Here is a 27,583-nt window from a genome sequence, read left to right on the forward strand (position 1 = left end):
TGATGAGAAAATGACAGATGTTTACTATATGATGATTGAAATGGTCTTATACACCCAGCAGGCACAAGATATCAACATGAAGTCAGAATGAAGTTGTACTCCAGTGTCGTGGGGATGTTGCATTCTGTTTTTCCATGGAAATCATGGAAGTGTCAGATTTGATGCCAAAATGACGTTGGTTTAAGATGTTTGCTCGACATTTGATTTTGGTCACTTTCCAACACAACCTAAAGTCAACCAAATATCAACGTCATTTGATGTTGTTATTGAACAAATAACGTTGTCCTTAGACGCTGGTTAGACATAGATTTTTTTGTCACCTGACATCACAACCTAAATCTAACCTAATGTTAATGTCTTATGATGTTGTGTGCCTGCTGGGCAATAACTCGATGCACAACAGAATGTTACGTTTACACACACATGCACAAATTACATGTAAATGTATCAGCTTGTAACCACTGACTTCCATAGTGTTTGTTTTTTCTACTCTGGCTATCAATAGGAGGCGACACGGTGGCTCATTGGTCAGCATTGTTGCCTCACAGCAAGAAGGTTGCTGCGTTGAGTACTGGTTGGGTCAGTTGGCATTTCTGTTTGGAGTGTGCATGTCCTCCCAGTGTTGGCATGGGTTTCCTCCGTGTGCTCGGGTTTCTCCAACAGTCCAAGCACATGCGCTATGGTGAATTGAATAAACTAAATTGACCTTAATGCATGTGTGTGAATTAGTGTGTTTGGGTGTTTCCAAGTACTTGATTGCAGCTGGAAAGGCATCAGCTGTGTAAAACATATGCTGGATAAACTGGCGGTTCACTCTGTTGTGGAGACCTCTAATAAATAAAGGGACTAAGCCGAAGGAAAATGAATGAAGGATATCAACAGTTCCAGGTTTCCAACATTCTTCAAAATATCTTCTTTTGTGTTTAGCAGAACAAAAGTAACCCCAAACTAGTTTGAAACCACATGAGGGTGAGTAAATGATGAAAGGATTAAGATTTTTGGGTGAGCTGTCCCTTTAAATGTGCTATACAAACCAATAAGCTCCCTAACTGAACAGATTTGCCCACTACTTTATAAGATGCGTTTTATGTGTGATGCCATATGACTAAACAGCCATCATAAACGGCTATTGAAATACGTCAAAGGAATTTGTGAAGTTTCCATTTATCATGATAAACTGTGAGGAAGAATAATGACACCTCATTGTACACGGTCTTATAAAAACACTTCACTGACTGTTTAACAGAAGATACTCCCATAATTCACCAAAGAGTCATGAGGCATAGGAAAATAGGTGGATAATATCACCATTGTTAAAGCCATGGATGGAAAGAGCAGAAACGGTGGAAAAGACAGAGAGAAATCAATGTGTGGCACAGACAGAAGACTAATAGAGAGAGAGAAACATGGTGAATTTAAGAGTGGGAGGGATAGAGCTGGGCCCCGAATCACAGGGAGGATGGAAGTTCCCATGCCCCGGGACCCCTGGAGAGCAGTAGTGGCAGATGTGACGTCTGCTAAAACTCCTATGGAAAAGACATTATCCATCAACCACACGTCTAAAGTCAGCAGTAAAATCCAATCACACACACACACATGCTGGTATTGATGGTTTACGGGGACTCTCCATAGAAATAATGTATTTTATACATTAAAAAATGCTAATTATTTGGCCCTACCCATACACCTGCTGCCATCGATTTGTTTCTCTTTTTGTTTTTTTTACTTTATCTTTTTTTTTTTTGCTTGTGTTTGTATATTTATATATGTGATAGTGTATTTTGTGTTATTTTGCTTTGTTTCTATTTTTAGGTGTGACTTTTTAACATTCGTCTACAGATAAAAAATAGCCATTCTTGGCTAATTCTGGCAGATTTTACAGTAATTTTTATTAATATCCATGTAAACAACTAAACTATTAAGTGAAGTTTAGTTATAAACTAATTTCGAGAGGATCACATGCAAGTCAAGCTAATGTACAAATCACTAATCAGACGATTCCTAACTCAGTATAAATAACCAAAGCATCTTACCTTTAGTCATCTTCGTCTTGAAGAATCCTCCCTCCCACCCCATCTCCTCCTCTTTTTCTCTATAGGGCAGCACGGCGGCCCAGTGGCTAGCACTGTAGCCTCACAGCAAGAATGCCTTTGGTTTGGGTCTCTACAAGGCCAATTGGCATTTCTGTGCGGAATTCATGTTCTCCCCGTGTTCGCGTGGGTTTTCCCCAGGTCCTCCGGTTTCCTCCCACAGTCCAAAACATGAGACATAAGTAAACTGACTAAACCAAATCAGCACCAAAGCCACTAGCAACACACCCTCATAGCAATCCTTTGTCAGCAGGAGGGGGGAGTGGGTTCTTGAAATTTACCTGAGCTCAAACTCCCCTCTCACCCTGCAAACGTGAGGGAGCCCCAGGCTCGAGGATTTCATGAGCTCAGGGCTCTCTCCTGGGACAGCATGCCAAACTAGCTTATTACCAATCATCAGCTAAGTGAGAACTCTTGAATGATTTTAAGCGTTTTGAATTACAGGGACACCATGTCCTCATAAACACGTCCTCATAAAACATGACCTCATAAACCATCTTAAAAGAGAATAACTAGCTTATACCCATGCATTTAAACCAAAAATCTGTCCTTATAAACCACCAAAACCATCTCAGATCATAAACTCATGCTATCTACGTTTAGCACCCACAGTTCTGAGAATGTGGAGGCATTTGGGGGTGAAAGAATGAGATTGGGAGAGGTGAAAAGTTCAGGTTGAGAATATCAAATCAAGTCAGTAAAAAGGATGTAGGAGCAAATCGGTTTGCATACACTTATTCCCATTTGACTCCAAACCACAGAACTGATTTCATGCTTTATCAAATGCATGATCTCAAATGAATACCCGAGCAATCATTGGTTCACCCTATGACAACAAAAGCACTTTCTGCTCAGCTTAACAGCGCATATGCAACACCCACAACAGTCCAGGACAGATCTGATGATGGCAATGTACATGTTGAGACATGTTTCTTCATCTGATACTCATGGGCTACTCTAACAGAGAGGGAAAATGGACAAAAAAATGAACAAATAAAATTAAATAAAAAAAAACTCCTTTCACTGATTAAAAAGCGAAAGAAGAAATTTCACAGAATGTCCAGGCTGTCCTTTTTATGAAATATTTACCTTGGGTTACAGCAGACTATTTGGGACTTGAGAAGTTACAAAAAAATACATACAAAAACATAAATATAAGCTTAAAATAAGTCAGGAGATTGGTTTGCATACCAACCTAATATTCATTCATTCATTTTCCTTCGGCTTAGTCTCTATTTCAAAGATCGCCACAGTGGAATGAACCACCAACTATTCCAGCATTTGTTTTACACAACAGGTGCCCTTCCAGCCCCAACCCAGTACTGGAAAACACCCATACAAACTCTCACATTCACACAAACACACACTCATACACTACAGCCAATTTAGTTGAGTTCAATTAGAAGAAAATTCGATCACTCAGAACACAGGAACGGATTGCATTTTGTTTGTGCTTTGCTGGTTGATAAATCATTCAGATGGACTAAAAATTTCAGTTTCTTTGGTCAGACCCTGTGATAGTTATTTTAGTGAGCCGTCTATTAATAATGAAACAAAGTATTTTGATTTCTGTCATCTACACTGCAAAAAATTATTTTCTTACTTATTTTTTTTGTCTTGTTTCTAGTATAAATATCTACAAATTTTTAAATCCTGAAGCATTTTCTAGACAAGCAAAACATATTGTCTTGTTTTAAGAAATAATATGCCAAAATGAAGCGAGTTTTTCCTTAAATCAAGCAAAATAATCTGCCAATTGGGTAGGCAAAATAATCTTGTTTTTCGATTTGTGATAAGATTATTTTGCTGACCCCATTGGCAGATAATTTAGCTTGATTTTAGGAAAAACTGGCTTTATTTTGGCATATTATTTCTTAAAACAAGACAATATGTTTTGCTTGTCTAGAAAATGCTTCTTGATGTAAGAACTCTTAGATATTTGGACTAGAAACAAGACAAAAAAGTAAGAAAATCATTTTTTGCAGTGTATTGTTTATTTTGTAATATATTTTTAGTGCCTATTTTGTATCTTCATTGCAGCTTTTTTATGTCTAATCTTGTAAATTCATGTTAAAACTCTACACTAGCCCCTTTCACACATACAGACCTTTCCGGAAAATTACCGGCAATTTTCCGGAAAGGTTGTATGTGTGAACAGGCCCTTTTTGAAAATACCGGTAAATTCGTTCTGGCTATTTTCCGGAAAGAGAAGTTGTAACATTACCGGCAATTTGCCGGAATGCTGCGCTGTGTGAATGGAGAAGGAAGATTACCGTAATAAGCGCGTCCACGTCTAGAACGGGCTGACATGAGACACCTGCTTTAGCCAATCACAACAGTCAGACGCATTCACGTGCGCGCGGTTTATGAGAATAAAATCCTTTGAATATTTTTTCCAGACACCTTTAGCTGCTAGATGTTAGTCAGATAATGTTTTTATGTTCCTTCTTAATGCTGTGTAAATAATTATCGATAAAATGTTTATGATAATCCGTTGTTTGTTTACCTTCAAGCTTTGCGTGTGCCCGTGAGCGCCCATAGCGCCAGCACACACACATATCAAAGTGTTTCCCTATGTTTTCATTAGAGTTGTACTCAATACTGATCCATCCGAAGAGTTTGTAATGTAGTCAAATGTTTACAAACACAAGCGCAGCCGTTTAGAGGTCATTTCTGGTTAATGTCAGAATTTACCGGCATTTTGCGATGGATGTGTGAATGCTCTTTTCCGGAAAAATTCCGTAACGTCCTCACCTGTGTGAACAGCGTTTTTTTGAATATACCGGTAAAGTAGTTCCGGAAATTTTCCGGATATTTACCGGTATCACTGTGTGAAAGGGGCTTATGAGACATTGTTCACAGCTAAAGAATGTTAAATAAAAATTTGTGCTAATATAAGAGTAGTTAAAACAAATTGGTCAATTTTGACCAGGAACACTAAAGTAAGGGGCAGGATGTGAACACGACAGGAGGGTTAATAATAAGCTCTGCTCTGATTATCTGTTTCACATTGGCTGAAGATACGCGAGTGAGAAATTAGTCATAAAGAACTGGAGTGACATGACATTTCCATAGGTCGTAAGGCAGACGAGAAGAGAGGAATAAAAGTTTCCCAAAAAGCTGTCAGCAAGAAGCAGCTGTGTGCAGAGAAGGCCTTTATCTTCTAATGCACTGTATTACGCAGGCCTTGGAAAATGCTTCATTCCTGTGAGGGTGGATGAAAAAGATTTGGATGGGCTCTTTCTTTAAATAGATTGTGGTGTGAGCTGTCGCACTCCTTTAGCCATCACGTTTTTCTTTGAAGCCCGAGAGAAGCTGTCGACAGTCATCAAACACTATCAGACCGCATGTCCGCTGAGATGCCAGGCGAATCCACGGCTTTAAGATGTGTACCAGAAGCCTGACTTACACACGGCGACTGAGTAATAAATCTCTGAAGTGTTTCACTGTATTATGATAGGGTGGAGACCTTGAAACTGTCAGAAAAACTACAACCAAGACATTTTCCATGCCTTCACAGGAAGCAAACACTGGAACTGAGAGATAGTGTCAAGGGTGGAGCTGTGAGAATGCAGGAAATTGGACAACACATCCAAATTGTTTGAAGTTTTTGACAAACTGTGATGAAGAGTCAGACGAAGTGGGATCCATTTGCAGCGTCTTTATTGAACACAACACAAATAAAGAAGCAAATGTACGTTTCACAGACGAGATGATCAGATCAGGGAACTCACTCAAAGTTGGGTCACAAGCAGAGTTGTAGGCAGGTAGCAAAGATACATATACGAGGATACAGGCAAGGATCTGGGCAGGCGGCATAGAATCACAGGTAAACAAACAGTCCGGGTCGGCAACAGTAATCAGTCAGATAATGTAGGGAAAACGCTTGGAATTGAATGCAGAGCAAAACAAGACTTCGCACAGAATGACAGGCGAGAAGGGCTTATAAGCGTTTGTGTGTATGGGTTTCAGCTGGACAGTAATCAAGGTCCCGCGGGGTCTTGTGGGTAATGGAGTTATTAAAACTTCAGTAGTCGGGTGAGCGGGACCTCTGCTGGTTGTTGAGGGGATTAACTGGGACCGAGTCTGTGACACAAACACCTTATTAATACACAAAATATAAGATTGGTTTTCAGTGCACTCTTTCTAAAATAGATTTTTGTGTAATATAGTGACAGTAAATAAAGCCTTCTGGGTTCCATAAAGAATCTTTTCATTTCTATAAAGTCAGTGTGAACCGAAAGTTGCAGAGACTTTTATTTCAGTATGTTGATGTACATCCAACTGAGTAGGAGCTTTCTTTTTTGTGCATCATTCGTTAATAGCAAACTAACGGTTTGTAATAAAAAGTTCCGATGTTTATTTTACTAGCTCACATTGTTATTCTTGAGGTGAATAATTCATTAATAGTTACAAAATATTGTTTATTTTGGTGATCTCCGATGAAAGTCTGCTTATTTGCTTCTGAGTTTCGAGTGCCGATCCTTTTGTTGATGTCAATCTGAGAGCTTCAATAGCAACTGCATATTACCATCTCTCTTACTGTTAAAGGTGCAGTAGGTGATCTGCCAAAATGCTAACCGCTTAGCATATTATCTTTGGACGGCAGGGAGGCAAGGCAAGGCAAGGCAAGTTTATTTATATAGCACATTTCATACACAATGGCAATTCAAAGTGCTTTACATAAACAAGAATAAAAGAAACAAGTAAAATAAAAATAAAAACAAATAATAAAAATGCGTAAAAACAAAACAAAACATAAAAACAGGTAAAATGTGATATAAAAGAATGAAGAAGAAGAGAAAATAGTGAGATAGTGCAATCTGTCGGACGCAGCACAGTGCTCATTCAGTAAAGGCACAGCTAAACAGATGTGTTTTCAGTCTTGATTTGAATGTGCCTAATGTTGGAGCACATCTGATCATTTCTGGAAGCTGATTCCAGCAGCGAGGGGCATAGTGGCTGAAGGCAGATTCACCCTGCTTTGACTGAACTCTTGGAACTTCTAGTTTATTTGATCCTAATGATCTGAGTGATCTGTTAGGTTTGTATTCAGTGAGCATATCTGTGATGTATTTAGGTCCTAGGCCATTTAGTGATTTATAGACCAGTAATAATACTTTAAAATCTATTCTGAATGTAACTGGCAGCCAGTGTAAAGACCTGAGGACAGGTGTGATGTGCTCTGATTTCCTGCTTCTGGTCAGAATCCTGGCCGCAGCGTTCTGGATGAGCTGCAACTGTCTGATTGTCTTTTTAGGAAGACCAGTGAGGAGTCCATTACAGTAATCCACCCTGCTGCTGATAAAAGCATGAACAAGCTTCTCTAAGTCTTCACTAGAAACAAAGCATCTGATTCTTGCTATGTTTTTGAGATGATAGTATGCTGATTTACTGACTGCTTTGACATGACTGTTGAAACTCAGATCTGACTCAAGAGTCACACCAAGATTCTTGACCTTATTTTTTGTCGTTTGACCTTTAGTGCCAAGGTACGCATTTACCTTGAGAACCTCATCTCTGTTCCCAAACGCAATGACTTCAGTTTTCTCTTTGTTTAACTGAAGAAAGTTTTGGCACATCCAATTGCTCATTTGGATTGGGAGGGACTGTGATTCAAAGCCACACCCCCTGAAATCGCGAGCGCGCGCACCGCGTCACAACAGCCGACAGATAACCCACTAGTTCATGTCATTCGCCAGTTAGTTAGTGCCAGCGCCGTGCAGGAATTACATGAAATACTTTGCCACACTTACATACTATTTCAGAGCGAATATTCAGAGTAGCATGGTAAACAGTATAGGAAGGCTATCATTGTTCAAAAATGACCCAATGTGAATATAAAAGCAACTTCAGCTCAATAAAGCAGGTTAGGCGGAATAGCGCTATTTACTGGTGTTTTGTTTTTAAACTAAATATAAATCTACATTATAGATGCTGTCAAAGGACCTTATGAAACTGAAAATAATCACATCAATCTTTCACCGGGAGATTTCAGTGGCTGAACAACACGTCTGTGCATATAAGTCATTCATAACAAAACACAATCTAACATAAAATAGTTTCAAAACAGAACATTACCTGTCTAACAGTAATACTTCAGCCATGGTGTCGTCCTTCCTCCAGCGTGCTAAAGTAACTCCAATATTGATTTAGGTTTTTAAAAGTTTCAATTCAGCTTTTGATTTCTCCCGGTCCGTCTCGTGACCGCATGTCCGCTTTAAGGGCGAATTATAAATATTATATATATATGTATACATTAATATTATATATATACTGTAAAGCCTGGCTTTACAGTAATCGGCCCGAGCTCGGCTGTCCTTTGGCGCCTCCGGCTCCTACTCGGCATCTACGAGCGGCCCGCAGCTCGCTCGGAGCGCATGCGTTTGACTCTATTTAATTGGATAAATATTTTTTTGTTTTATGCTTTACCCAGAATATAAAAATACATATAAACACATTTAGATCATTTACTGTCATCATTACTATTGGACTGTGAAGAGACTTTCATCCAGCACAACAAAAAATGTTTCTGAAGACAATCACCTACTGCACCTTTAAGTTTGCTTTGAGGGAATGATGTGCAAAAAGAAAACACAGCCCCCTACGTAATATTCGGTTTTAGCTGTAAGTACATTCAACATACTAAAGTAAAAGTTATTTTCTAAGCACTTTAAGGATATTAATATACAGTTGCTATGGAAGACCTCAAGTTTATGTCCACAGATGGACTGCCACTCCAAAGGTGAAAGCAAATTATACGAATTTGATTGAAGATTACCAAAGATTGATTAACTTGCACGGATTAACTATTCACTTTAAAAAATAACAATGTAAGCAAAATAAACATTGTAAATTTTGATTTACAGCCAATGCATTCTCTGGGATACATACATTTTGAAAGGCTGTGGTGAGAGATTTGAGAATTGTAGTATATAGTCTAGCCTTATAGTATATGTTAGTTATGCATAGTTTTTTTTTTTTAAATAGCTCTTATGTCCAGTGTTGTCTTTATATTTGTGATTAATTTATGCAGCCCTGTTGGCCAGCGAGACACGACATTTTGTTAATCTGTATGTCCACAGATGTAGTGGAATGACAATAAAGCTCGACTTGACTTGAGGAAATCTAATTTCTTGGTATCAATTTGACCAGTCATCTGTTGTAAATGCTTAGATCAGTTTACTTTGTTGATAGATTCTGTCTTTAGCGACAGTTACCACTTAAAAATCTTTTGCTTTTTAGGAATTATTTTGATGTTTACGGCTGTCATTTCTGAGTTCACATTTGTGTCTCCTTAGTTACTCATTTATTTCAGTGGCTACTGATTTTGTTCACCTGTGTCTTATTTAGTTTCCCGTTACCTTCTGAATTTATACTCTGTTTCACTATTTAGTTGTTGGGTTTGTATTGGTTACACAGTTGTTACATTTACCTTCAACATTAACTTCCAGAATTTAGTAAAAAAAAAAAAAATTTTTTTAATAAGAACTATTTTAATGTTTACGGCAGTGATTTCTGAGTTCATTATTATGATGCTGTTAGTTTCTCTTTGTTGACTCATTTATTACAATGGGCGCTGATTATGTTCACCTGAGTCTTGTTTAGTTTCATGTGACCCTCTTTTTTCTCTGTTTTTCTATTTAGTTGTTGGTTTTGTATAGGTTACATAAGTGTTACTGTACATTTACCTTAAACATTAACTTCTAGAATTCAGTAGTCATTAGTTTTCGAAATAAGAACTATTTCAATGTTTACGGCTGTCATTTCTGTGTTCACAATCATGTTACTCTTAGTTTCTCCTTGGTTACACATTTATTTCAGTGGCTACTAACTATGTTCACCTGTGTCTTGTTTAGTTTCCCGTTACCTTCTGTATTTATACTCTGTTTTGCTATTTAGTTGTTTGTTTGTATTGATTACACAATTGTTACATTTACCTTTAACATTAACTTCGATAGTTTAGTAATTATTAGTTTTCAAAATAAGAATGGTTTTGACATTTAAGGCTGTCATTTCTGTGTTCACAATCATGTTACTCTTAGTTTCTCCTTGGTTACACACTTATTTCAGTGGCTACTAATTATGTTCACCTGTGTCTTGTTTAGTTTCCTGTTACCTTTTGTATTTATACTGTTTCCCTAGTTAGCTGGTTTTGTATTAGTTACACAGTTGTTCCTGTACATTTACCTTTAACATTACACTTTAGAATTTAGTATTCATAAGTTTTTTTTTTAAATTTTGGTAGATCTGGCATTTGATAAATCTCGTTAAGCTCTTAAATACTAGACAAGAAATCAGAATGATTTGGTCAACACAATCTCAAAACAATTCTCAACTTTTTGATTTAGCTGCTAATTCGTATTAATATCATGTTAGTATGATTTGCTCATCCCTCAATGATGGTTGGGTTTATAGATGGAGATTTGGTGTATGCCTCATTTAAAAAATCATATTAATTTCATGACATTACATGTTATGTTTAGGTATGTTTCCTCATGAAATTGAGTGCTGGATTTAGTTACTGATTTAGTCACTGATACATTAGGTTGTAGGTTAGGTTGTCAAATGAATCCTAAGCTTCTATTACAGTTTTCTTTCAGTCTTTTGTTAGTTGGCTTTTAACGTTAGACATATACTTATTAGTTCAAAGAGATTCACTATCTAAACTGTAGATTTTTTTTGTTTCACTAAAACACTTGAATAAGTTTCTTTTTGGCTTTGAAATAAATATGGTTTTAACAAATGTTCAGCAAAAAAGAACTGTGGCCTGTGGTCTTCTGGGAGAGAATTAGTTTCCATTCTCTGTAAATCCCATTGGGGAAAAAGCAACAACATCTCTGAAATAAGAGGAAGTCACTTCAGGTCCCATTCATCCTCAGACAAGCCATCAATGCTTTTGGAGAACAAAATCTGGGCCACACACAAGTTGTAAATGGTTTATCAAAGAGCAAGGTTAACACTGAAACCTGACGCTCGTGTCTGACATTGCTCCAGGAGACAAAGAGACTTCCAGCTAACTTTAGTAAACCAATGCGATTGAGTTTCCTTGACATTATTCCACCCATTGATAAGAGAGACAGAGGCTTATTTTTAGTTACAACTAGTAGAGTGTTTATGATTTATGTGATTGGCTCAAAAAGTTCTGTCTTCATGAGGAAAGATGTCAAATTTCAAATACACATTATTGAGATTGATGTGAATGTTAATGGATGGCTTCCTCTGTAGATCTCCTGAGGACAATCAATGCTGTGTTGATGGTTTCAGCAGTACACTAGAAAACAACTGTTTGTCCGGCTAAACTTATAGACTGAGAAACTGCAGCTGTATGTGTGTTTATGTCCTGTAAAGCATCCATGTCATATATTGGGAAAGTATTTCTGACTTTGTTAGTTGCTTTCTTCAACCACAGTGATGTTTACTTCACAAAAAAAGCACTGAACTAATAACCAAGTATATTCACCAGATGTTAGAGACAATCACATTTCAAATTTGAATTTAAGGTTAAAGTGTTGGTTAGCTAGTGGTTAGACTTAGTGGTCACCTCACAGCAAGAAGGTTTCTGGTTTCAGTGGAACCAGGGGCATTCCTTAGTGGAAATTGCATGTTGCATGGTAAATGTACTTGGTAGAATATGAGTGTGTGTGTGTCTGTGTGTGTGTGTCTGTGTGTGTGTGTGTGTGTGTGTGTGTGTGTGTGTGTGTGTGTGTGTGTGTGTGTGTGTGTGTGTGTGTGTGTGTGAATAGCGGTTTCCCAGCACTGAGGTTCATGAGTTAGTGTACTCTCTGCGCTGGGTTGCAGCTAAAATGGCATCCGCAGCATAAAAACATTTGCCAGAGTAATTGGTGGTTCATTCTGTTGTAGAATCAGGGACTAAAGGAAAAAGGACCAAAGGAAATTGAGTAAGAGTGAGTGTACTGTAAAAAATGCATTAATAAAATTAGGTTTGGCGGCACGGTGGCGCACTGGATAGCGCCTCAAAGCAAGAACTTCGCTGGTTCGAGCCTCAGCTGGGTCAGTTATCATTTCTGTGTGGAGTTTGCATGTTCTACCTGTGTTTCCTCCAGTTGCTCTGGTTTCCCCCACAAGTCCAAAGATATGCGCTATAGGTGAACTGGGTAAGCTAAATTGTCCGTAATGTATGTGTGGGAATGAGAGTGTATGAATGTTTCCCAATGATGGGTTGCAGCTAGAATGACATCAGCTGTGCGAAACATATGCTGGATAAATTGCCGGTTTATTCGGCTGTGGCGACCCCTGATTAATAAAGCGACTAAGCCGAAAAGAAAATGAACAAATGAAATTAAGTAAACTTATTCGTTTTTACAAATTTGTGTGGATTGGACATAAAACAATTAATTTGTCCCTCAAAAACCTCAACCATTGCGTTGTTTCAGCTCAATTTGAATACAGTACGTAGTTTGAACAAACAGCAAATAGCAATTTTTGAGTTTGATGAAATTAAATGAAAATTCAATCATAATTTAATCACCCTAATGGGATGTAATTTGTAGACATCTTTTATATAGCTAATCGCGAAAGGAAACTGGACAATTTAACTAACACATACTCTATCTGAAAACATAGCCCTATATACATTTCTGGAGATCGTGAATTATGTAGCCAGAGGACCGTATGGCTGAATTTCATCTTTAAAGCGAACACTAGGGGGCGGCATGATGCCGTCCCTTTTCGCGCTTACCAGCTGACCACTTACCTTCGTATGGACTGCTTTCTAGCTGTTACCAGTATGACCAGTGGCTCGACATGCACGTCAGTGGACTTAAGGTGAAGAGAGAAGCTGACCACGATGACAGGGTTCGAGTCCGGTAAAGAATGGTTCTAAAAAATGAGTAAGACAAAAACAGAAACCAAAAAATAAAACTAATAAGTAAATAACTGGGTGAGAATGTGGTAAAATTAGGCCATGGCTTTTCTTTTTCTGGATTGCTTTTTAAAACTGTGGGTTGGGTTAAGGGAAGTGGGTGGGTGGGTCAATCATTGCCTTTGAAAACACTGTGGGATGCGTCCGAAACCGCATACTTCCATACTATATAGTACGCTAAAATCAGTATGCGAGCCGAGTAGTAAGTCCGGATTCGTAGAATTCGAAAATCAGTAGGCGAGAAGTACCCGAATGACTTACTACTTCAGGCGAGATTCTAAAGTGCGCATCCCATGCACGCTGCGCTATCCCATAATGCCCCATGAGAGAATTCATGAATGGAAGTGAGGCGACGCAACTAACGCAGGTAGGTCACGTGACCATGACAAAATGGCGGATGTAGTACGTCCGAATTCCATTCATACTTGTCACATTCATACTGTATAGAACATACTTTTCTAACGGCCGAGTAGTACGTTTAAATTCAAATGCAGTACCTACTGAGTAGTAGACGGTTTGGGACGCAGCCTATCAGGAGGAAGGAGGAAGGTGGGTCAGTTGATCGGTCAGTTAGTCAGGCGACAGCGGCCTCTGGTGGATTCATGCGAGAACTGCAGGCGCAAATAGCACTCAAGAGAGATATTTGAGATCTGAGTGAACTTAGCGACATCTGGTGGATTCATACAAGAACTGCAGGCGCAAATAGCACTCAAGAGAGATATTTGAGATCTGGGTGAACACAGCGGCATCTGGTGGATTCGCAAAAACAAAAACAGCAAAAAAAATTAAAAATAAAAACAACGTAGCTCCTGAGACGTATTTGGCACTCTCCAGAAATGTATATAGGGGTACGTTTTCAAAATGAGGCAGGGCTGATTTTAACAGTTCTGAAACAATGCAAATGACAGTTTCCACAACATTTTTACAATATACATTTGTTAGCTACTGAAATGCAACAAAAAGTTGGTCACACTTTATTTTGATGGTCTGTTTGTTGAACTCAAGTTACATTACATCTACATGCCAACTAGTTCTCATTAGATTCTAAGTAGACTGTTAGGGTTGTGGTTAGGGTAAGTGTAAGTTGACATGTACTTGCAAAGTTTCTTATAGTCAGTTAAATGTCTGTTGAAGGAGCATATCAACATATTAAGCAGACCGTCTACTAATTCTCAAATGGACCATCAAAATAAAGTGTTATCAAACAGTTAAACTCCACCAAAATGCATGTATCAGATGTGACTGAACAGAATTAAAACTGAAACATAATAGTTCATTTGATTTACAAAAATTAAGGTAAGTGGTTGCAAACAATTTATATTGGCTGAATTGAAACAATCAAAGTCAATTCAGCCCAAATAAATTGTTTTCCACCACTTACCTTAAAAAATTTTAGCAAATCCAATGAAGCATTTTTTTCAGTGTAGCTGCCAGTATTGGATTGTCTCCGGAAGACAGGATTGGTGCTCAGTGAGTGGGTGAGGTTTGGCCTGCGGCTGTAACGTGCGCCTGGCGTCTGCTGCTGACTCTATCAGCTCTGATTAAACTACACACACTCCTCTGACTGCGGTTACGTCTTCACGCTTACACACACAAACAGCCTGAAGGGGCCTGTTCTGCACCTGCTCTTCTCTTTACCAAAGGCAAACACTTGCAGGAGGACAGAAGGTTGAGGGTTCAGGAGAGACGGGTGAATAGAAAGGAGGAGTGTTTTCCCTTAGATCGGTAACACCTGGTTAAATGCACAAAGCTGTGATATGACTGAGCGAATACTGATTGAATTGAACTTTCTCTGCAGTTGTGGAATGCATGCAAACTAATTTAAAAAAAGTGCTGTAGGTGAGCTTTTGACTCTTTTAAAACATAAAAATTCCATAAAATGTTCGCAGATATTTCAGAAACATGCTAAGTGAATATGTTTATCTAAAAACAATGCTGAAGTCAGATAGTCTGCTTCATAATGTGCATAATGTGCCAGAATGTCTGTCTCTGGTCTGTCTTTTGGTCATTTAACCCGCTCATTGCCAGTTTAGCCAAATATATTTCAGCACTCCGGGTTGCCTTGGTGGAAAACAGCATATTTCTTTTATTAATTTAGAAAGGCTCTCAAAGCACGCACTCGTGACTGAAATGAGACCTCCGGTAGACTGTAGCAGACTCTGAAATGAGACGCAGATTCAGAGTTCCACATGAGGTTATTATGTAACTAATAATAGAAATATTTGTTACCGTACACATTAGGTGAGCAGCAGTGGCGTTGCGAGGGGGGGTTTTGAGGGCTTAAGCCCCTGATGTATTGTCAAAAGCCCCTGATCACTTGGAATATGTTGCACTTAAATAAAAATGTGTTGTATAATACTTAATTTGTTATCTAAGTACTGAAAATTACCACATATATCACGAACATTCCACTTAACGCAGCGTTTGTGTCGGGTTATTAAATCTTCAGCTGTTCAGCAGTACCTGTTTCTACCGGCAGGTGGGAATGGCTCTGTTGTCACATGGGGTTAAAAAATCCCGCCACTGCACTTAATTCATTCATTATTTTGAGGAGCTGAACCTAATGAGGTAATAATGCAACTCTTTCACGAAACTGAACAGTTACACCACACCTCAGTTAATCACTCTGTCCAAATAAACATGTTTTTAGCTTTGTATCACATTGGATAACAACTCACTCAATAAAATAAATTATATTTTCAGATTTGAAGACATGCAGAAAATTACATTTTCAAAAAACAAACAGAAACTGCAAATCAGGAGAGGAGATAGTAGGCTCAAGAGGTATGATATGGCTCATAACAGACTAGTAAATGAGAAGTGGGTTAATTTATCAATGTTTTCTTTCCTATTTGGTGTTACAAGTCACAAAAACCCTTTATTAATTTTTAACCATTTTTAATCCTGTTAATAAGATTAGAGTAGATGAGGTATATTAGTCGGGTGAATTAAAACTTTTTTTGTGGGGAGGGGTTGGCAACTTATTTGGGGCTAGGCCCCTTATCCCTTTCAACCCTAGCAACGCCCCTGGTGAGCAGGTTACATTGTAACCCAGTGTCCTAACAACATACAGTGATAAGCAATTTGGTTGTTTGCACCAAACGAAACACAACAGAAATTTAAATACAGCCATTCAGAAGCACAGAATAGTGCTCTCACTGCACTCCAACGAAATGGTGAGGTTTATAATCAAATTGATACATATTAAACCTTATGAACATTATTAAATGTAGATGCTGAATCACTGATATGTAGGGTTTTCACGGTTTACCGGTGCTATGGTGGTATCGCGATATTATGGCTCAGAAATACTGGTGTATTGCACGTTTTCTAATGTTTCAGTTTGAACGCACATCTGAATTAGTTCATTTCTGTTCAAGTTAATATGATTTAGTAGCTACAACAACTGCGACAATCTCTTAAAAAGAGAGGAAGTAAAAGTAAATTTTTTATTATATATATATATATATATATATATATATGAAAAACCCAAAATAGAAACAGGAAGCATTGAATCTATTTTGACCACTTTATATAGCCTAAATTTGTTGGAAAATGCTCTTTTGTAACAAATTTCATTCGGTATAATTTGTATCTTTATTTTAATGTGTTTTTTGTTGGTCAATTACCTACAAAATAAACAAAAAAATTAAAACATTTTAGGTGAAGTGACATGCAAATAATACATTTTGGCCTTAAGGTAATTATGAATTAAATTCAAGTAGGCCAATTAAAACATATAGTATTTCAGACTTTTTTTAGAAATAATTTGAGCTATGAATTACAGTATCGCAATACTACTTGGTATCGTGATACTTCAGCTGGTACAGTACCGTAAGATTAATTAATTGTATCGCGACATCCCTACAGATATGTTTTGGTTCCGATTCAAAGTTCCTAAGTTGATCTATCTGCTGCTGCTTTCAGTAGTATGACAATAAATGTTGTGTAAAATGGTATTTTAACTCACATTATTAGCATTTAACACTGAATAAAGCACATGAGGTGTACCTGAGGTCATCATTGTCAGTTGTCTGTTGTTCAGCTGCAAGAAGCCAATTCTAATATATCAACTAGAGGTGTCAGTTATAGAACAAAAACTCTTTTTAATATGGAGAATATTTCTTCCACCAGTGAGCCATTAGACAGTGTATTATTCTCAACTCCATAGCTGTGATTGTCACACTGTCATAAATAAATGTACAAAATTTGTCACTTGGGTGGTACCTTTTCATAAGGTACACTGTTGTACTGTAAGGGTGGACATTAGTATCTTTAGGCTACACCTTTGTACCTTTAGGGTATACTGTGAGGTACAAATTTGTACTTTTTAGGTATTAACATGTACAGTGGAAGTCAGAATTATTCGCCCTTCTGCTTTATTTTTTTTTTTCTTCAAATATTTCCCAAATGATATTTAGCAGTGCAAGGAATTGTTCACAGTATTTTATTTAATACTTTTGTTTTGGCTAGAATAAAAGCAGTTTTTGATGTTTAAAAAAACATTTTAAGGTCAAAATTATTAGACCCTTTGAGCTATACATTTTTTGATTGTCTATAAAACAAACAACTGTTATACCCAGTTAAGCCTTTAAATGTCACTTTAAGCTGTATAGAAGTGTCTTGAAAAATATCTAGTAAAGTATTATGTACTGTCATCATGGCAAAGATAAAATAAATCAGTTATTAGAGATGAGTTGTTAAAACTATTATGTTTAGAAATGTGTCGAAAAATTTCTTTATTTGGGAATAAAACATATACAGGGGGGCTAATAATTGAGGAGGGCTACTCAACTGTGTCTTTAGGGACAAACTGGTGCCCGAGTGATAGATTTTGTACCTTCATTTCTGAGAGTGTTTAGGTTCTAAAAGCTCTGTTTGGTGTTACTGGAGATTCAACGATGCTTGAACAGACCTCGCATTAACAAACGATTTTAAGCCGGTGCGGGTCTTAAAATCTGAAAACACACTTAGTCACATTCCTCACAGGCAACCGTCACCTCAACTTCATATTTTGAGAAAATGTCAAACATCTGCTGCATTGTGTGGACTGAAATTATGCCATATTGATCACCATGATACCGATGAAAGGACAACATTTAGGCTACAGACTGAAAAGGAAACATCTTCTGAGAGGATTTTGTCAATGTAACGTCTACTGGCTGTTAATTTGAGGACAATGAACAAAAGAAATACATCGAAGGCTGAAACCCTGGAGGCAATCATACAGGTTTGCATGACATGAGGGCGAGTAGATGATGACTTTTTGAATTCATAAATACTTAAGACACAATCTGAAATCTGATAACGCTGCTATAAGACTAAACAGAAATATAAATGATTATAGTAATAGTTTATTAATTATTAATTACTGAATATAATATAACATAATATAATAATTATAATATAATATAATAATTAAAATATAATAACAGATCTAATAACAGTTGGAATTATTTAGTTGAATTTAATAAAATTACCAAAAATAAAATTTCATTGTTTTGATTACCGTAATTATAAAATATATAGGAGTTAATTTAATTGATAAGGATCTAATTACTGGAAGAATAAAGTTTATATTAAATGGGGGCAGGGGCTTAAGCTTAAGCGATGCGATAAAGTTGAGAATACTTCAACTTTATGCAAATGAACAGCGACTTTCTTGAGCAGTAGCCAATAGGAGAACCAGTAGAGCTCACGTGATTCTCTCTCAGCTCATTCACAGGCCAGTTGTATTCTCCGTGCTGTAGACCTAGACAGACCTGCGTTTGCAGTAGGTTGCCACTGAGAGCGACAGGCAGCTACAAAGTCGCTGCTAGTGTGAATAAGGCATTAAACTGGAAGTCCAATCCGAAAGGAGGCGGGGCTTAGCCTGGAAGTCATCAATCAATCATTTTGACAGTAGCAGGATTATATTCTCTCCCTCAATGGCTCGTTGTCTTCTTATATCTTAAAGGTTTTCTGTATAAGCTCACAGGAAACGTTGCACAGAATAAAAACAACCAGACGACACGGTGGCTCAGTGGTTAGCACTATCACCTCACAGCAAGAATGTCGCTGGTTTGAATCCCAGCTGGGCCGGTAGGCATTTCTGTGTGGAGTTTGCATGTTCTCCCTGTGTTGGCTTGGGTTTCCGGGGGCTCCGCAAAGACATGCACTATAGGTGAACTGGATAAACTAAATTGGCCGAGGTGTATGAGTGTTTGAGTGAATGAGAGTGTATGGGTGTTTCCCAATACTGGGTTGCAGCATCTGCTGCATGAAACATATGCTGGAATAGTTGGTGGTTCATTCCGCTGTGGCGACCCCTGATAAAAAAGGGGCTAAGCCGAAGGAAAATGAATGAATGAAAAACAAAACCTTAAACAGAAAGCAAATGAGACTTCACAGAGGATATTGTTGATTACTTGAAGTCTTTTTTTTTTGTAGATCTATTTCACATGAACACATGGTTGAAAAGTAGGAGGAGGATAGATAAAAGCGCAAGATACTTATTGACTAGTCTTCATTAGACACATGGTTAGGCATTGGTTTTGCTTGGGTGGATTTTATAACTCCTCCACTACTTTTGCTCATTCAAAAAGATCAAACTTTTTGTTGCTCAGCACATTTTTTTAAAAAATGTTTTTAAAATGTTTTTTTTAAAACACAGTTAACTTAATTGTTTATAAAAATTTAAGTGGATTCAACATAAAACAATTAAGTTGTCCAAAAAAAAAAAACCTCAAGAACTGTGTTGATTCAGCTTATTTTAAATAAGTAGTTTGTGCAAGCTTAATAAAATAAGTGATTTTTTATTTTGGTAGGCCTAAATATTTTTTGGAGTGTACATCATGAAACACCTCAGGGTCCAGAGCGTTGATTTTCAGTGTTCATATAATCTGCTTTACTGAAATAAGTCCAGAAACATCTAATAACTGAACACTTTTTCCTTAAGAAGTCTTTTTCTTTTTAATTCTTTCTCCTCATCCTGAAACAAAAGCCAGTGCACTCACCGGCTCCCGCTTTTAAACAGATCCCTACTGGTTAACAGTCATTAAACATATGTCTTCACTTTGGTTTTAATCATCTTATACCCAGCACACTTCACAAAAGCTCAATATTTCGCTCTGAAACATATCTGGACTCAAAAGCAATGAGCAGATGAAGAGAAGCTGACAGTGAGGAGAAACAAAGAGCTGTGAAGCCGCAGAGAAATGAGCTTAAAAGAGTCCGGAGACCGAGAGCGACGGCTGTTGTGACTTCTGAATGGAGCTCCTGCTGTAATGAGGGATTAGAGAGGATTATGATTCTTTATTAAGATATTTCTTATCCTTGTTAGGCGGCCTCTAAAGTCAGAGGATCGATTTCTGCTAAAAGCTCAACAGAGAGAGTGTTTTGAAAAATATGGGGAAAAAAAAGTTTAATGAAAGAAAAATATGCTTTTTTGATTGCTTTGTCATGCTATAAAAATATTTATATTCATATTATTATTATTATTATTATATAATTATATTCAGAAAAGTCACACATAGTTTTACCAATTCACACTATTATCGAAGTACACTCAAAAAAATGTTGCTAGTGTAATGGAGGCCAGCTAGTGAAGTGTTGTGCAGGTAAACCCCATTCCTCTGACCTCTAAAGCCTGGTTTATTCTCGACGCGTCCACTAGTTCGCTTGAGTGCGTGCAGCTAATAGCCCCTTTCACACATACAGACCTTTCCGGAAAATTACCGGCAATTTTCCGGAAAGGTTGTATGTGTGAACAGGTCCTTTTTGAAAATACCGGTAAATTCGTTCTGGCTATTTTCCGGAAAGAGAAGTTGTAACATTACCGGCAATTTGCCGGAATGCTGCGCTGTGTGAACGCAGAAGGAATATTTCCGGAATAAGCGCGTGCACGTCTAGAACGTGCTGACGTAAGACTTCTGCTTTAGCCAATCACAACAGTCAGACGCATTTACGTCCGCGCGGTTTGTGAGAATAAAAGCCTTTGAATATTTTTCCAGACGCATTTAGCTGCTAGAAGTTAGTCAGATAACGTTTATATGTTATCCTTAATGCCAACTGTGCAAATAATCATCGATAAGATGCTTATGATAAGCCGTTGTTTGTTTACCTTCAAGCTTTGCGTGTGCCCATGAAACAGCCTGTGAGCGGCAGCACACGCACATATTATGAACATCTCGACATGCGAAAGTGATCCTGTGAAAGTTGTTTACAATACTGATCATCAAAAGAGTTTGTAATTTAGTCAAATGTTTACAAATACAAGCGCAGCCGTTTAAAGCTCATTTGTGGTGAATGATGTCAGAATTTACCGGTATTTTGGAATGGATGTGTGAATGCTCTTTTCCGGAAAATTTCCGTAACGTCCTCGCCTGTGTGAACAGCACTTTTTTGAACATACCGGTAAAGTCGTTCCGTAAATTTTCCGGATATTTTCCGGTATCACTGTGTGAAAGGGGCTAATGTGACGTCATTGCGTAGTTGGCGGAGGCTCACTTTTTGGTTGCGCGCGACATGATTTCGGCCGGTGATTTCAGAATAATGGTTGAGGTTGAGGTGCGTGATTTCGCCCGGCGGAGCACATGAAATTTTTTTTTTTTTTTTTGAGACTCAAACGAACAGTGCACGCAGCGCCGCATTTGATTTGGGTTGAATATCAAACACTTTGAAGAGATTTTGCCTCAAACAGTACAACTGTACAGACATCTCTATGACCCTGGATCATAGTGATAACCAGATGACCAATAATTATTGGCTAGATTTGCAACAGCAGTGGGAAAGAAGGAAAGTTTAAAACACGTAGCTAGGCCTGTATGTAATCTTTATTGGTGCTGTCAAATGAATTATTGCATTTAAAAAAAGTTTGTACACATGGATGTATTGAATAAATGTTTATTACACGGTGCCTTTTTTCTGTTTTTCAGTCAGTATCTTAAACTTTTCCCCCCTTTCTGAGCAAAAACTTTTGGAAGACTATAAAAGATGTTTAGTATTTCTTATTTTGGTAGATTTAAACAATTATAAACAATATAAAACAGACACATTTTGATGATCTGATAGCAATTCCTATGTAGATGAATCACTTCCTGCCCTCCATCTGAATGGGTGTCATCAATGACGTCATGTGAAAATAACCTATTGTTAACAGTGTAGTTACATGAAAAAAGTAATCTGATTACATATTGTAACTAACATTACTTGTAATCCATAACCCCCAGCACTGGCCAATAACAATGATCTAGAAGCATGTTTTTAAGCCAAAACATGGCATAGATTGTAAACAGAATCCCTCAGATCAGATTGGTTGATTGGAATGTCGTTCCCGAAATAACAGATGTTCAATTCCAGAAACTTGTTGCATTTGCTAAAATCAGGTCCGGCATTTTTTTCATAGTTTGTACACATGGATGTATTGAATAAATGTTTATTACACTGTGCCTTTTTTCTGTTTTTCAGTCAGTTTCTTGAACTTTTCCCCCCTTTCTGAGCAAAAACATTTGGAAGTCTATAAAAGATGTTTAGTATTTCTTATTTTGGTCGATTTAAACAATTATAAACAATATAAAACAGACACATTTTGATGATCTAATAGCGATTCCTATGTAGATGAATCACTTCCTGCCCCTCCATCTGAATGGGTGTCATCAATGATGTCATGTGAAAATAACCTATTGTTAACAGTGTAGTTACACAAAAAAAGTAATCTGATTACATATTGTAACAAACATTACTTGTAATCCATAACCCCCAGCACTGGCCAATAACAATGATCTAGAAGCATGTTTTTAAGCCAAAACCTGGCATAGATTGTAAACGGAATCCCTCAGATCAGATTGGTTGATTGGAATTTCATTCCCAAATTAGCAAACATGTTCAATTCCAGGAACTTGTTGCATTTGCAAAAATCAAGTCCTGCATTTTTCACACTTCCTGCCTCATCAGAATGGAGTTTTGACAGTAAAAATGAACCCAAATATTATTATTACGTCTCCAGTGCAAGGCACATGACAAGTAAACACAAGTATTAGTGATAATCGCTTGGATGTGAAATGAGCACCTCTAGGATTTGCTTGTGTTTTGTGAGGTAAATATTGACTTAAAGGACTGAATGGCCTGTCCCGCTCCTGGGCACAGCTCTCCCTTTGTGTGCTAGGCTCATTTTGGTTGAGATAAGAGTCAAGAGATCAGTAAATATACCAGCAGACCATGCAGATGTCTGTAAAACCCCTATTTTACCATCAGACTCACTGGGCACACAATGGAAATCAACCAAAATGTGGCGACTGTGCTGTAAAACACTTCAGTATATCGGTATATCCATCTACTGGTGCAATAGTTTAAAGGGCCAATGGCTTTTAGAATATGTTTTTCCAGTAGATGGACAAAAATATATGTAATTTGTAAAAAAAAAACTCTTTATGAAAAAAGTAATGGCAAGAAATGATTGATGTTTATTCTGCTTTTCCCATGTTAATAGAAATCAGGAATGATTAAACATGGGTTGTGTATGTATTATTAGCTTTTGAAAATTAATATTTTTATCAATTTCTCTGTGAATATTGCCAATATCTTTTAATGCATTTAAACAAAACAGCTTAATTAAACAGTTATATACAGTACATTAAAATAAGAGTCAGATTACCTACTGTAACATATTTAAGAATAGAAAAATAAATCAAATTCAAAATTTAAATCATTTTTGGACTGATCTTAAGTTTTTTTGTTATTGTTATTGTAACAAAAAGCTCCATTGAATATAATGGAGTAAAATAAATGCTCATATTATAAAGACATGGCGGGGAAATTGTAATTTAATGCGGTGCTTCTTGTACAATCTGAGACCCACTTTATATCGGAAATCACTCAGCCAGTGGAGATCGCTGATTTTTAAAGAAAACTGACCTTAAACGTGCCGATTTTTGCATTGGCATACAGTTCACCGGAAGCACTTAACCCAGATTACTGGCAAATTAAAAGTCCTATTAGCTTGCTTCGGCATATAGCCTATTGTCAACATTTCCCTCTCTTAATTCAATTCCACACAAAGCATGCTGGGAACTACAAATCCCCTAACCAGGTAGTTGGACCAATGCAATTCCTTCATATTGTCCCAAACACAAAATGCTTAAGTTAACTTGATGGTTTACAAATTTAAGTGGTCTGAACATAAAACAAATAAACTGGCCAAAGAAATTACGAGAATTGTGTTGTTTCAGCTCATTTTAAACAGAGAGTTTAAACAAGCAGCAGTGATCGTTTTGTCTGTTTGTTTTTTGTTTTTATTCTATTAGTGTAAAGCATCCTAAAGAAAATATCGGAATCTGCTGAGATGTTTTGCAATTTCTGCTGAGAATTTTGGTTAAAATCTGTGGATTTCTGCTGAATTATTTTGGGAGTATCAAAACTAAAACCTTAATATGTGAAATAAAAAATAATATCTATTTAACTTTTATTTAATGTTTACAATGCAAATCCATTTATATTCACTTTATTTGGTAAATCAAGCAAGTCTCTCACATAATATCTGTACAAAAAGACAGAAAATATTACTTTACAAACTGAATTGTTTATAAATCAGATAACCATTTTCACATTAATCAATAATATTACTGTAATAATAAAAAAAAACTGAATAAATAAAGATTTACACACATTTACTAAAGTAAAAAACAGAATTAATCATGGGCTTTAACTGTGCTGAAAATCTGCCATTTCCCTCCCATTTTAGAAATAATATACATTTACGGTAAAATTTTGGGATTTGACTTGGATCACATTTTCAGGTAGACATGATAATCCAGAGTCAACAAAATCTGAACATGTGTGCAAAGCTGAGGAACTATTTACCCTTCCAAGACAGTTACGATTTACTACAGATGGAGTCTGCTGGTAGTTTGCATAAGAAGACGGGTAGATGGCACAGTGCGAATGATCAACTGTTAAGATAGCGTGAGCTGTAATAACAGATAGGGAGATGAGGGAGGAGTCCCTGGAGCTGCCTCTGTTTCTCACCTCAGGCGGGCCTTGAGACCTGTTCTTACATGCTGGAGGAGTGAAAGCTGAGGGGGCTTAGGGCAGGTTGGGACAGGTCTTTTCACTCTAGCACCACTTAATGGTAATGCACATCTTTCCAGCTCACAGAGAGTTTGCATCATCTCCTCTAGGGCATTGAGAGAGAAGTTCGTGTTTGACACTTTTATTCTGTTCAGTGACACAAACTGATATTTAGCCCCTATATATATATATATATATATATATATATATATATATATATATATATATATATATATATATATATATATATATATATATATATATATATATATATATATATATATATTCACAATACTGGGTTGCAGCTGGAAGAGCATCCACTGTGTTTAAAACATTCTGGAATAGTTGGTGGTTCATTCCTGTGTGGCAACCCTTGATAACTAAGCTGACTAAGCTGATGGAAAATGAATGAATGAATGAATGTATACACACACACACACACACACACACACACAGTGTAAGTCAAAATGATTACCCCCCCCTTTGAATTATTTTTCTTTTTTTAAAAATTTCCCAAATGATGTTTAACAGAGCAAGGAATTTTTTTTCACAGTATGTCTGATAATATTTTTTCTTGTGCAGAAAGTGTTATTTGTTTTATTTTGGCTGGAATAAAAGCAGTTTAAATTTTTTTAATCACCATTTTAAGGTCAAAATCATTAGCTATATTTTTTCGATAAAGTCTACAGAACAAACCATCGTTATACAATAACTTGCCTAAAACCCTATGCTGCCAAGTTAACCTAATTGACCTAGTTAAGCCTATAAATGTCACTTTAACACTTTAACAGCCCTTCTACCAAATAGTTGACCATATTTTACTGTTTTAAATGATTGTTAAAGTCATTTAAAGAATGACTGTTTCAAATATTGGCTTACACACACAGCATTGTTGGTTTACAAAAAAAAGAATAAATAAATCAAACAAGCATAATCCTGTTGCACTACTACACTGTGTTTTGGTTTTAGTGTAAAAAAATGTAGTTTATTTAGAATATCTTTTTAAATAAACTGGTATTACACTTCAAATTTTCAGATTTTTTATAGTATATGTAATAGGTTTGGTACTTTTACCATAAACCGACATATCTACCATTTGGTAGAGGCTGATATTTTAGAAATTATAGAATGTGTTCAAAAAAATCCATTAAATCCATTAATTAAAAAAATCAATCCGTTAAACATAAAATTGGGGGAAGGCTAATAATTCAGACTTCAACTGTATGTGTGTGTGTGTGTGTGTGTGTATATATATATATATATATATATATATATATATATATATATATATATATATATATATATATATATATATATATATATATATATATATATATATATATATATATTTATTTATTTATATATGTAGTTTCTACTAGTATTTGAACAGTCTTCAAGTTTGAATAGGTTAAACTTTAAAAGGTGTCCTTGTTACAGTGCAACTATTCATTTAATGGGATAGTTTACCCAAACACGAAAAATCTTTCATGCTCAAGTGGTTTTATACCTTTACGGTTTTTCCTTTTTGTGTCTTAGCACAAATCTTAGAAACCTGTAACCATTGACCTGCAACCATTGTAGAAAATAGTAACAGGTTTCCAACATTTTTCAAAAAAAATTTATTGAAAATACATGCTTGTGACAAGTCAAGGATAACTAAATGATGACAGAAATGTTCAACATATTAATTAATACTATATTTAGAGTCAGGATGAGGGTTAGTTGCACGTGATTGTGCATAATTAATTGCGAATAATTACTATAGAAAGTACATAGAATGTGTAACAAAGACAAGGATTCAAAAGAATAATATGTTTCCTCAGCAATAATGCACTTGTTTAATCTCAATCATCACTGAATGAATTGGATCAAAACCATCATTCTGGTGAACTGAAAGTGCCTTGCATGTTTCAGTGAACAAACTTTGTACAATAATTTATATTACTGCCTGTTAATCTCAGTAAACACACATTGACACAAACTGCACTTTATAAAAGATCATAGAAATAGAGGTGATAAAATTGGACAAATTAATCATTTAGAATTCTTTACTGTTTAATATTGGAAAAAAGGCACAATTTTTTCACTTTCACACAAAATAGTAAAAGTGTAAGATATCTCTGAAACGGCTGTCTGCATTTCACTGATTTATATTGATTTGTTTTTATCTAGTTTGTAGTTGGGTCATGTAAAGTACAGTATAAAATCAGGGCCAGTACTTTTTTTCTGTTATTTTAATGATATATTTCTATGTAGCAACAGTGTATTGCTTCTTTTAATGTTTAATTTTAACTAAATGGTTAAGTCATGGTAAAGCTGCAAAGTTGACTTTATAACATCAAAAGTTGTGAGTTACATTTTTTTAATAGTAATAAAGAATCGCCTGCTGAATTTTTAACTTAATTATGAACCAAATTGCATACCAAAAGTTTTTTTTAATGTATAAAATATAATAAATAACCACACTACGCCATGTGTAACTGAGTTTTTAACGAAACGAATAGGCTATGAACGTACAGGGAATCATTCATAAGGCTTTGGTGGATAATAGATGTGAGATGAA

At 36.4% G+C, this 27,583-nt stretch overlaps 1 protein-coding gene across 2 annotated transcripts in view; it reads right to left on the reverse strand.

The window, feature by feature from the left end:
- notch1b (notch receptor 1b) overlaps positions 1-27,583 on the reverse strand; it is a 190,383-nt gene that overhangs the window by 145,974 nt on the left and 16,826 nt on the right. For both annotated transcript variants that reach the window (XM_073951084.1, XM_073951085.1), the window contains exon 4: positions 12,808-12,932. The gene's annotated coding sequence lies outside the window, so the exon portion shown is untranslated. The remainder of the gene's footprint in view (positions 1-12,807; positions 12,933-27,583) is intronic.

Source organism: Danio rerio, chromosome 5 (genome assembly GCF_049306965.1).
Source record: "Danio rerio strain Tuebingen ecotype United States chromosome 5, GRCz12tu, whole genome shotgun sequence".
Classification (NCBI taxonomy): domain Eukaryota; kingdom Metazoa; phylum Chordata; class Actinopteri; order Cypriniformes; family Danionidae; genus Danio; species Danio rerio.